Source organism: Pteropus vampyrus, unplaced genomic scaffold (assembly GCF_000151845.1).
Source record: "Pteropus vampyrus isolate Shadow unplaced genomic scaffold, Pvam_2.0 Scaffold4, whole genome shotgun sequence".
NCBI lineage: Eukaryota > Metazoa > Chordata > Mammalia > Chiroptera > Pteropodidae > Pteropus > Pteropus vampyrus.
In genome coordinates, this window is record NW_011888785.1 from 15659523 (window position 1) to 15671991 (window position 12469).

Consider the following 12469-nt stretch of genomic DNA (forward strand, 5'->3'; position numbering starts at 1 on the left):
AGCCCCCTTTCTCTGAGAATGTGCTACCTACCCTGTTGTGCAGAAAAGTGTTGTCATTGCAGGCCTAATGACAGCTATCCTTAGAAAGCCTTGCTTATAAGACTGGCCCTTGGCTGGTGTCTGGAAACTTGGATTTAAGGAGGGCTTCCGCCATTCCATAATTGATGGGTGGGTCACTGTAGCTAAGTTCTTTGCACAAACATCATATATGCTAAACTTTTGTTTTTCTTCTGGGAGTATGGAAATTTGGTACATGCTACACAGAATGTGCCTACGTGACCAGCCTCCAAAACAAAAAATTCTTGGGGTACTGAGTCTCTGGTGGGTTTCTTTTGTAGAAAATATTTCACAAGTACTGTCATAATTTGATGCTGGAGGAATTAGGCACACCCTGTTAGCCTGTGGGACAGGACTCTGAGAAATTTGTGTCTAGCTTCCTCTAGACTGTGCCCCATGTGTCTTTTGTTTGCTAATTTTGCTTCATATCCTTTTGTTGTCATAAATTTTGGTTGTGAGTACAACTACATGCATCTTGTGAGTTCTCCAAGAGAACCACCGAACCTGGAGGTAATTCTGAGGACAAGCACCCACAACACAGTGGTGTCAGAAGTGGGATTTGCTAGCCTGCTCAACTTACTAAAATATGGTGAAAGCATTGTTTAGGAAATGAAAGAATGAAAGTGGGGAATGATGAGCCTTTGGTGCTTATGTAGCTATGGAGTTATCCTTAATATGAAATAGCAGGTGAGCTGCTTTGTTATGAGAGATACGGTTGCCTATGAAATTTGAAACGGATAGATCCATCCCCAGGAGAGATAGTATGCTGATCCTCTGGCTGCTTTTGCCTAAACTGGCCAAAACAGGGGGAGGAGGAAGAGTACATCCCGGGTGTTATCTCTGGTTTTTGTTCTTTCTTGAAAGTTAGAGGATAAAGGCCCCAAACATTCCCAAATGTGAGTTTTGGGTAGGCCAAAAATATTGCAAGTTTGTATTGTTCTCTCCTATAAGAGAGAGGAAAAAAAGGTTAAATCAGTTGCCAGGGCTGGAGCAAAGTTTTAGATAAATTCAGAGAGAAAAAAGGTGGAGGGGACAACCTTAAACAGTTTCTTTAACCTAGCTGCTACTGCAGCAATCCCAACCCCTTTATAACCTTATCCAATACACACACACAGCTGTAATGTTAACCATGTAAATGCAAGGAATATTTAAATAAGTTTGTAATGAGAAAAAAGGAAAATTTTATAAAATGCTTTTTTTTTTTTTTTGGTATTTTGTGGCTATTACATCTGGATGTATGATAAAACTACATGTAAAATATTATGTGGTTGTAATTTCATAAATGCTAGAGCGATCATCCTGGTCAGGAAAAGCTGCAAAGAAAAAATGGGAATGTGACAAAACTTTCTTGTTTTTTACGGCTGGTGAGTTGATGAAATCTAAACTCTTTGAATATTAGAAACAGAGTAAGTCTCAGTAACTGATGATTTTTGCCTATTGGAACTTCTCCAAAAAGGGAGACAACACAAAAAGAGGCAATCTGTACATGTGGATACACTTTTGGGGTTTTAAAAAGCAGTTTTTAGCTGCTAATGAGCTCTTATGAAATCAAGTTCTTGATCCTTAGAGGAAGATGATTCTTCAGCCTGATATACATATTTTTGAGTGGGTCAATTTGGACTCTAAGACTGACAAGATAAAAAGAGCTGAGAAAGCTCTGCTTGTTACTTGGACTTGGAACACAGCTGTCTGGCCTTGTAGAGTCTCGGATTTTCAAGACTAGCTGCTAGCTTTGTTGGAATTCTGAATTCACAGGTCCTAATTTAAGCTAAAATATGAAGCTGTCTGATACAAGCTGTTTTAGCCTCAGCATAAGCTCCACTGTGGGGGGTGGGAAACAGGCAGAGAGTCAATGAACAGAACTTAGACTCTCGGAGTGCTGCAGATTTAGGACACCCCTCTGTAGAGCCTTAAACTATGAAAACATCAATGGATGCTGGCTGAATTGTCTGGGTCACATCCATGTGCCCACAAGAAACAGCTTACTCTCTATTGAGACCATCTAAAATCAGGCTACTGATCAACTCTATGTTTCTGATGCAGAGGCTAACTGCATTCCAAACTTGTGATTCCTGCCAAAAGCCGCTGTTTGAGGAGAGCATATCACAAGGAGTGTGACCTTTCCACCCACTCCTGACAGACTGGACTCTGGACTGCCTCTGGGGGATGGCTCACTGCTGTTGACTTGTGTTCAGGTTTCCAGATTAATTACAATTTACAACAATGGACTGATAGCCTGGCTCTACTTCCCTCACCTTTCTCCCGATAGATACACCTTGGTGAGGCAGTCTGATTATTAAATATAGCTGTCCAAAAAAAGGGACTGACCTTTCCTAGGCTGCTCACTAGGTAATTAGGACAAAAAAGAGGGAATGTTAACCCATTTTGAAAATTCTTGAATTAGCCAGGATTTAATCCTGATCAATTCCTGAACATAATATGTCTTTCTGGTCAAATTCTATAAAAATGTTTTCATATGAAAATGTTTTTGTATCTCTTGCACCCAATCCTGGTGAATAAAAGATCTGGGTAAGAATAGGGGATGATTGAAAAAATGTAGGTATGATTGCTAAATGAGACACAATAATTTTGTAACAATACAGACAAAACAAAAACATGGCTCTCAGGGAGGCATGGGAAAGGGTATTAATGATCTGTTTTTCAGAACTATTCTTGGAAGTGGTCTCTTCCTGAAGAAACTCCTCATGCTGCCTTTCCAAGAAGCTGTGAGCATTCTGAATTCAAACTGACCGCTGACCTATGATCACACTCGACAGCCTGACTATGAAACAGCAGAGGGTCGCCTACTTCTTGCACTTCCCATGCAGAACATCTCAAGATGTAGTCCGTATTTGTGAGGTGGATGAACTGATGTCATGGACAAATCTGTTTCAAACTGCCCTCAAGTGGTCCTGAGGTGAAATCAAATACTGGACTCAATTAATTGGACTGAACTGGGAACCATAGGGTGGGAGACTCCACAGTGGAAGGTCACACTGGGGGCTCTGTCAACCTGTACTGCCTAATATATGTCTTGCTTGGGGTATCCTAACAACTGTGAATTCTTTGTTTCCAGGTCTATTGTGTGTGTCCTCTGGAATTGTACTTCTTTTGTGTGGAAGCTGACTTTTAAGACCTGCTTCAGCCCTAAAAGGCATTTAGGTCACCTTCAACTTAGCAGTCAGATTTGTGCTGTGTCTGAATTGATGACTTGGGCTACATAAAAAAAGAAACTTAAATATAAAAACACAAGGAGAAAGCCACCTGGCTTTCTAAGATAGAACTTTATGGTTAATAAAACTTAACCACTTAGAGGTTCAGACTAAATTCTGAAGCTCTAAAAGGCCCAGGTATCAAGAGGCCTTGGCCAAGTGCCAAGGGGATGGACTATGTCGAAAAGCATTAATATAGCACACTTGAGATGGCTATCTGTGGAAAGGCCTACTTGCAATGACTGGCTCTTCCTTGGCTGGTATCTGGAATCTTGGATTTAAGGAGAGTTCACACCATTCACTAACTAATAGAAGTGGTTCAGTGTTCCTAAATTGTTTGTACAAATAATGTGGAATATGCTAAACATTTGCTTTTAACTCCTGAGAGTCAGGAATTTTGGTACATCCTAGGAAGGTGCCTACGTGACCAGACTTCAATAAAACTTTGGGCACTGAGTCACTAGTGAGCTTGCTTAGTAGACAACATTTCACACATGTTGTCATAATTTGGTACTGGTGGAATTAGGCACATCCTGTCTGACTCCATAAGAAAAGGACTCTTGGAAGCTTTCTCTTAGTTTCCTCTGGGCTTTGCCTCATGCACCTTTTCCCTTTGCTAATTTTGCTTCATATCCCTTTGCAATAACGCTTAGCTGTGAGTACAACTTAGTCCTGTCTGTAAGTCCTCCTAGAAAATCACTACATCTGGGGGCAGTATTGGGAACTCCTGACACACTTATCTTATATAAGAAAACTGCTTTTAAATTGTTTCAACATTTGAAAATCGATGAATGCGATCCATTACATCAAAAGACAAAATATCACATGATCATATCGATACAGAAAAAACATTTGATAAAATCCAACACCCATTGATAATAAAAACTCTCAATAAACTAGGAATAGAGGGGAACTAGCTCAACTTGATAAAAAACATCTACAAAAAACATACAGCTAACATCATACTGGTGATTCTAGCTAATGCGGTAAGACGAGAAAATAAATGGTATACAGCTAGGGAAGGAAGAAATAAAACTGGCTTTGTTTACAGATGACATAATCATCTATATAAGAAATCCAAAAGAATAAAAAAAAAATTTCAAGTAAATTTCAAGTAAATAACAAACCTGCAGGATACAAGGTTAATATACAAAAGTCACTTTCCTATATTCCACTTCACCAAAGAAGATATATAGATGCCAAATAAGTTCATTAAAAGATATTCCACAACATATATCATGAGGGAAATGCAAATTAAAACAAGGAGATACCGCTCAAGACTATTAGAATGGCCAAAATCTAGAACACTGACAACACCAAATGCTGGCAAGGATTTAGAATAACAGGAACTCTCATTTATTTCTTGTGAGAATGCAAAATTGTACAGTCACTGTGGAAAACTGGTGGTTTTTTACAAAAGTAAATATATTCTTACCATACAATCCAGTAATTATGCTCCTTGGTATTTACCCAAAGGAGTTGAAAACTTTGTTCACACAAAAACCTGCACACAAATGTTTACAGTAGCTTTATTCCTAAATGCCAAAACTTGGGAGCAAACAAGATGTTCTCACAGATGAATGAATAAACAAAATGTGATACATCTAGATAATGGAATATAATTCAGCGCTAAAACGAAATGAGCTATCAAGCTATGAAAACAGAAGAAACTTCTGTGCACATTATTAAGTAGAAGAAGCTTTAAAATTCCAACAATACAAATTCTGAAAAACCCAGAACTATGGAGACAGTAAAAAGATCAGTGGTTGCCAAGGATTGGGGGCGGGGGTTGAGGGGAGGGGAGAGATGAATAGGCAAAACACAGAGGATTTTTAGGGCAGTGAAAATACTCTGTATGATATCATCATGATGGGTACATATCATTATACATTTGTCCAAACCCATAAAATATACAACACTAAAAGTAAACAAACTCTAAGATAAACTATGGACTTTAGTGATTATGACATGTTAATGTAGTTCATTAACTGTAACAGTGTACCACTCTGGCGAGTGATGCTGATAATGGGGAGACCATGCATGTGTGGGTATAGGGATATGGGAAATTTCTGTACCTTCTCAATTTTGCGGTGAACCTAAATAGCTCTTAAAAATAAAAGACCTGAATCCTAATCTTTATGTTAATCCCTCTGCATTTGTTTCCTTAACTATACAATGGGTATGAGTTACTCTGAGAAGTAAAACTAAGTATTTAGCACAGTGTCTAACACAGAAGGCATTTAATAAATGTGTACTTTCCTATTGTTTTTTTTCCCCTAGAAACCTTTTTCTTCTTGCTTATTGGTTCATAACTTTAGGATGGTTGAAAGAGCTTGAAATCTGACCACTAGACAAGTGATGAATGGCTGTCCAAACTCGAACTGTGAGACCTCCTTCCAATTCTTTTTTGAATAGTCCTGGAAACTAAAGTTACTTAAACTAAACCAATACACACAAGCATTAAAACAAAGCAAACAAAAAGACAAGGAAATATATGCCAGACACATACTAAAATGTAAAACAGGACAAATTTTTATTATCCCTTTATGTCCACTAAGTTAAGGAATCTGAATAATGGTAAATGAGATTTCTGTAAATTACAGGGGTCTCATAGAATAAATCAACCCAAACCCATGTTCACTGCTGTTATGTTTGGGATATAGTCTCTGCACTCAAGGGATATTTTACTTCATTTGAAAAAAAGTTTGGTTAAAATTAGTTCATTGTACTCACTGTTAACAAAAGTTTATATATTTATACAAAATAATGACTAATATGCTTCAGATATTTAGTACTGTTAAAAAGGTTGTTCCCTACTTGTCAATATGTTCCCTACTTCAATATGTTCTGTCCACTGGAACTTCAAGACTAAGAGAAAGTAAATTATTTTTATACAAACTAATGGTCTTTCATGTTCTCTTGTTAAAAGATAAACTTTAAGCAGAAGTTCATGATGACTATTAAAATTTATAGTCATTCATTTAAGAAAGCTCTATGAAAAATAAAAAGATTAGAAATGGTAACACTGAGAAGTACTTGAGTATCTAAAATCTATGGCTTTAAACAATATATGTAAATATACATCACTAGTACCAGAATTTTGCTACCAGATAAAGGATTCTTTTACCTGTCAATCTCAAGTTTTCTTACTATGTTATGCATAGGTCATAATAAGCATGAGAGTGTATGATTTTTCTAATTTCTGAAACTTGAATGCGTATTTAAAAATCAAATCAAATTCCCATATAAGGAATTTTAAAATACAGTACATTTTCAGATGAACATCCAATCTCTGGGTGCTGGAAGGTTATTAGCATCACCTATTACATAGAATACTGAGAACCAGAGGGAAAAACAAAGAAGAAACACAGCCAATGTCTTCTGAAGTCACTCTTTTCGTTCACAATAAGCTACCTGAAGATCATCAAGAGATAAGGATGACTGATTAACGACTGATGTCACAATGCTACTTAAATGGTATATAAATAAACACACACATATATATAGCATGTATACCAGGTTATGATATATAAAATTACTTTTTACTGTGGGTTATAGTTAAAAAAATTAACAGATATTGTCTTAGATAACTCCTGACAGGTACATTGAGAGACTTGTACACTGATGCTTATTTTGGCATTACATATAATTGCAGGGCTAGGCAATCAGCAGGCTCCACTATAGCATGAAACGGGCTAAGTGGTTACTTTGTGGACCCCAGTTGCAGAATGTTTAGGTCTATTCTTTTAGGCTAAATGGAGGAAGCTGGGGGAGCTCTTACCATCTAGTAGGTATACTTCTACTTAATCCCATTTCCAGAATGGTACATCACCCTCAGCTGTCTGTGCCTATGCTTCTGGAACACTTTGTCCAGCTAATATACCCCATCTTCTTCCAGAAGAAAAGAGGAGCAATAGCTCAGCTGCACAGAATAGGGCAGAATATATTTTCTTTGTTGGATAATTTCACTCTTCATAAAATTTTCAATCTCTACTGTTTTTAGCCACAACTCATACTTCTTCAATTCCTGTAGTTTTCTTTTATTTTTCTTTGCGTTCTTTAGTACATATCAGCCTGATTCTCTTTCTCCTTTGTTAAATTGTAGAATCAGGTTGAACTTTGCTTTATCAGTTTAGTTTTGCTAAATCAATTGCCTTTTTTGCCTTTGCTCTCTAGCTTCCAAAACTTTTCATCTGTTGTCTCCTCTTGTTTATTTTGACCTTAATATAAAATTTTGACATAAAATTAACCATTTTTAGGTGTATAGTTCAGTGGCATTAAGTACATTCACATTCTTGTGCAACCATCGCTAATGTCCATCTCCAGAACTTCTTCATTTTCCCAAACTGAACATCTGTACCCATTAAAAACTAACTCCGTATTTCTCCCTCCCCCTAGCTCCTGGCAATTGCTATTTCCTATAAAAGCTATGTATGTTTCTTTTTAAAATTCATTTTTCAAAAATGGAGATCTCCTTCATTCAATTTTAGGATGAATTATCTGATCATCTTTGCCTCTCCATTTCTCTGTTCTCCCTTTCTGAAACTCCGATTATTTGGATAATGGATCTCCTAGCTCTATCCTCTAATTTTCTACTCTTTCTCTTATGTTCTATCTCTTTGCCTTTTTGTTTTACTTTCAAGAAGATTTTTTTGTTTATCTTCCAACTATTCAACTGAATTTAAATTTCAGCCATCATGTTTTAATTTCTATAACTCCTTCTTGTCATCTGGTTGTTCCTTTTCCTATATTATCCTACTTTTGGATCATGGATGTAACATCTCATCTCTATAAAGATATTAGTCTGAGAATTTTTGTAGACTCAACATAGTTAATTCTCCTATGACATGTCAATTCTCCTTAAATTAATCTACAGTACTAATGCATTTATAATCAAAAGCCTAGAAAGGCTTTTTATAGATATAGACAAGCTGATTCTAAAATAGGCAAAGGAACTAGAAGAATTAAAACATTTTAAAAAGAGGAATAAGTTGGAGGGAAAACACTAATTTTGACTTACTCTAAAGTTACAATAATTAAGGCAGTGTGGCAAAGAGATAGACACATAGATTCATGAAACACAAAACAAAATCCAGAAACACATCCATACAAATATGGTCAATTCATTTTTGACAAAGGTGCAAAAGCAATTCAATAGAGAAAAAAGAGGTGTGGATTTTTTAAAAAAATAAATGGTGTTAGAACAACTAGACATCTACATGCAAAAAAAAAAAGAAAAAAGAACCATGACCCAAGATGTGATAACTTACACAAAATTAACTAAAAATGGTTCACAGATCTAAAAGGAAAACTTTAAGAAAACACAGGAGAAAATTTTCATGACTTAGGATAAGGCAGAGTTCTTAACATGATGCCAAAGGCATGATCTACAAAAGAAAAAAATTGATGAATTAGACTTTATTAAAATTAAAAACCTTTACTTTGCAAAAGACACTGCTTTAGAAGTCTGAAAAGACAAACTACAAACTAGGAGAAAATATTTACAAATCACATATCCAACAAAGAAAATGCCACAAAGTGGATGAATCTCAAAGGCATTATACTAAGTAAGCAAATCTCAAAGGGTTGCATATGTATGATTCCATTTACATTCTCGAAAAGACAAAATTATAGTGGTAAACAGATCAGTGATTGCCAGGGGTTAGGGATGGAAGAGTGTGACTATCAAGAGATAGGACAAAGGAGATTTTAGGGTGACACAACTGTTCTGTATTCTGATTGTGATAGTAATTATACCAATCTATAATGTGTTAACATTCACAGAACTGTTTACCAAGAAAAGTAAATATGACCATTTAATTTGAATATTAAATTTAAAATATTTATTCTGCTCCCTGAATTATTGAAAAATCATCTGGGTAGCCCTACTTCCCTTATTTATTTGTTATGGCCTCTCTCTATCATGATACAGATGTTCTTCAAGTTTCTTTTTGGCACACTATTCACAGTGAAGTACTTAAAATGACCAAAAACTATATTGTGGATCGTTAGGCATGAAAGATAGTGAAATGCTTCAATTGTGAGAAAGGAAGAGGATACAATGCTGATGTAACCAGTATATATTGGGTGAAGCTAGCAAATTAACACCTTGGAAGGTATCAATGAATCAAGTTGCCTTGGGTTTATGTAGAATAAAGTCAGAATAATACTTTTCCACACTAGAGCTATTGGCGCCTACCAAATGACATGTTAACAGGAAAAGGACTTTCATTGCATAGTTTTCTTAAAAAGAAAAAAGTCACATATTCACCTATTCTTCACAAATTCAGATTTTGTAACTGAGCAATCACTATCTGTCAAGCAAAGCCTGTGTAGTTTTATCTCCTTCTCTTGAGTAAATCACAAAACAAAGACATTTATTTTTCTGTCAGAGTCTATCTCCTTTTTCTAAGTGAAAGACCATTTCAGAATCATAGGCTTATCTGATGTTAGCTAAACTCTTCTACTACTAAGTAACTATAGCCTTCCACCTAGGGAAACTGATTTAGAGTCTGGGAACATTTTATTATTTTCTTGTCTCCCAATGCTATCCCACTGACTCAATCTAAGAAACAAGGTAAGACATGCTATTGCAAAAGAGATTTCAGAAGTGAACCTATCCCACAGGTACTGTACAATACTTTTAAGATGAAAGATACAGTTTCTAATGTTCTTTGTTCTTAAAGTAAAATATTAACAGAACTCTGGCAAAAAACTGTGTGGTCTGTTGCCATGTCTGCAAAAGCATCTTCTTGTGATGAATAATTTATATTTTAGAGTAATGCCCTCCCCAAACACCCTATCAACAAGCTGTTCTAATAATGAAGGGTGTTTCTCCCTTAAATCTCTTGAACAAAACGTACTGAACAAAAACTTAATGTAAAGAAGGAAGGGATGCAATCTGAAAGGAAATACTCATGGCCCATTGTGGTGGTAATGCTATTAAGTCAAAGGAAACAGATTAACAGTAAAGACAAATTCTAAAAGAAGATTAAAGTTTTTTACAACATGATTGCTTCAGTTTTTAATTCAATGATTTTACAAAAAGAATCATATTTCTTTGAAGATCAAGGGTCTACCAGTGCTTTACTCCATTATATTCCAATATACTTTTATTTAACCAGCAACTGCTCCAGCCTTCTCTGGCAAAAACAATTCGATTTTTCTAGAGAAACTCCCTTCTAACACAAGCAGGACATAATGTAGATAAGGCTGGCTCCACTCCAGAGGTGAGCATAAAGGCCCAAATCTGGCTTAGTGTTTTTCTACTCAACCAACCACAATGATTTGTTCATATCACCCCAACTGGACCACTGACTTAATTCTGAGACTTTTGTTGAAGGGAACAAGAAAGAAGTGTTTCCTTCTGAACAAAGACAGATATGTTTAAGTCACCATGTTTTATAGCATGTGTGTTTCCTCCATTACCACTGGCCCATAGCTACCCTAAGTAAGGATGAATTTCTGATCCAAAGTGAACCTTTCAGGCAAGGCAGTAGCCTACTACAAGTTCTGGTTCAAAAGTTTACCCCAAAGAGAAGGGCTCTATACTGGACAGTGACTAATTTAACCAATCAGATTCTCTCTTACACAGAATTTGAAGGTATGAGAAAGAAAGAACGAGAACAAACTGGGCTTTCATACTTTATCATTTCTCCTCAATCCTCCACAACCCTTCCCTCCTCCACCGACCCTCTCAGGACCTACCCTTATCTCATGAACAAAACGGAAACATAAAGAGGGAATTCCTTCATCTTCTCACAGCAGTCTTATAAACCAACTTGGCAATTGCAGTCATTTTTCTCTTCTTTTCTTCCTGTTAGAAGGGAAGTGCCTCCCTGTCAAAGCAAAGGCAAATGTTCGATTTATGCTACGGATCCCTTCCCTTTCAAAAACTATGTTCTTTCATTTACTCTATCTCATGCCTATGCCATCAGTTCCCTAGAATCTAGAGAATGATCTAGGCCTAGATTTCTTGTCAACATGCAAACATGTTCTATTATTTTTCATCATTAAAATACCTACTCCCTTTAAGGATGATCTTCTCAATAAATGCTTGGTTATTTGTACCAATATGGGAAAAAAAAGAATCTTGAACTCTACCTAAAATCCCATGGAGAAGTCAAATTCCAGATGAATTACTGATCTAAATGTGAAAAGCAAAAAAATAATGTTTTCAGAAGAAAACATGGGGGAATATCTTCATGACTGCAGGAAAGGAAAAATATCTCAAACAAGACACTGTTAACATTCATTTACTTCATGTCCATAATGTTATTGTCTTACCTCCATAATTGCTTCAAATCTCTATATTTTTAAAAGATATAACATCATTAAGTTTCACTCTGCCACAATCCTTTTCCTCCCTCCTTCTTCCAGAAAAACCAGTATCTTGAAGTTGTTTCCTTAAAAAAATGTATAATAATCTACCTATTCATCAGTAGAACAGCTAAAATGGAGGTTAATCATTCAGTAGAATACTATGTAGTAGCTAAAACATACACACACAAAAATCTACATCATTTAAAGGAATTTTTAAAATCCAGTCAAAATGTAAATTTCTGAGCAGGTAGGTTTATATTTCTTTATATTTTCCATGGATAAGAGTGTCCATATTTTCCAAGTCCAAAATTATGACACTCAAGTAGAAAAATATAATAATATTTGAAATCGCATTTGTCTTAAATTTTTTAGGTGTTTATTGTACCCATAAGCAATAGCGTAACTCTGAACATCAGAGCAAGCAATCCATATCTAATTTCTCTATGTATTTTTCTGACTATAAAACAGCTATCAGCTAGGACTCAAATCATCATATTTAGGTGTTTCAGGAGCCTTTGTACACTAATTTCTAAATAAAAGTACAAAACTAAATCAAGAGAGGAAAAACTGGATATGCTTACTGTTTTTGCTCTCTCAATTGGTTCAGACCCAGAAAAGAAACAGAAGTCCTTCCTAATCTCAACAAAATATCATGTCTCTTAAAACATCTTTTAAGGAACGTGAGGAACATAAGTTTTAGCCAATTATTTATTTATTTATTTATTCATTCATTCATTCATTTATTTACAGCCTTTTAAACAAAGTATTATTGATCCTCATGAAAATGAAACTTCCAAAAATGACTGGAAAATTGTACTATATGAACATAAGAAGCATAACTTTTTAACTTTTATAAAGAACAAAATTCCAATCAACAG

The 12469-nt window shown here is 35.6% G+C and overlaps 1 protein-coding gene across 6 annotated transcripts in view; it reads right to left on the reverse strand.

Annotated features, from left to right (window-relative positions):
• The window catches only part of ANKIB1 (ankyrin repeat and IBR domain containing 1), a 113539-nt gene that overhangs the window by 86593 nt on the left and 14477 nt on the right, over positions 1-12469 (reverse strand). Inside the window, exon 2 of one of the 6 annotated variants that reach the window (XM_011363745.2) lies at positions 10977-11107. The exons of the other annotated variants lie outside the window; for them this stretch is intronic. The gene's annotated coding sequence lies outside the window, so the exon portion shown is untranslated. The remainder of the gene's footprint in view (positions 1-10976; positions 11108-12469) is intronic. 6 annotated transcript variants of the gene reach the window in all.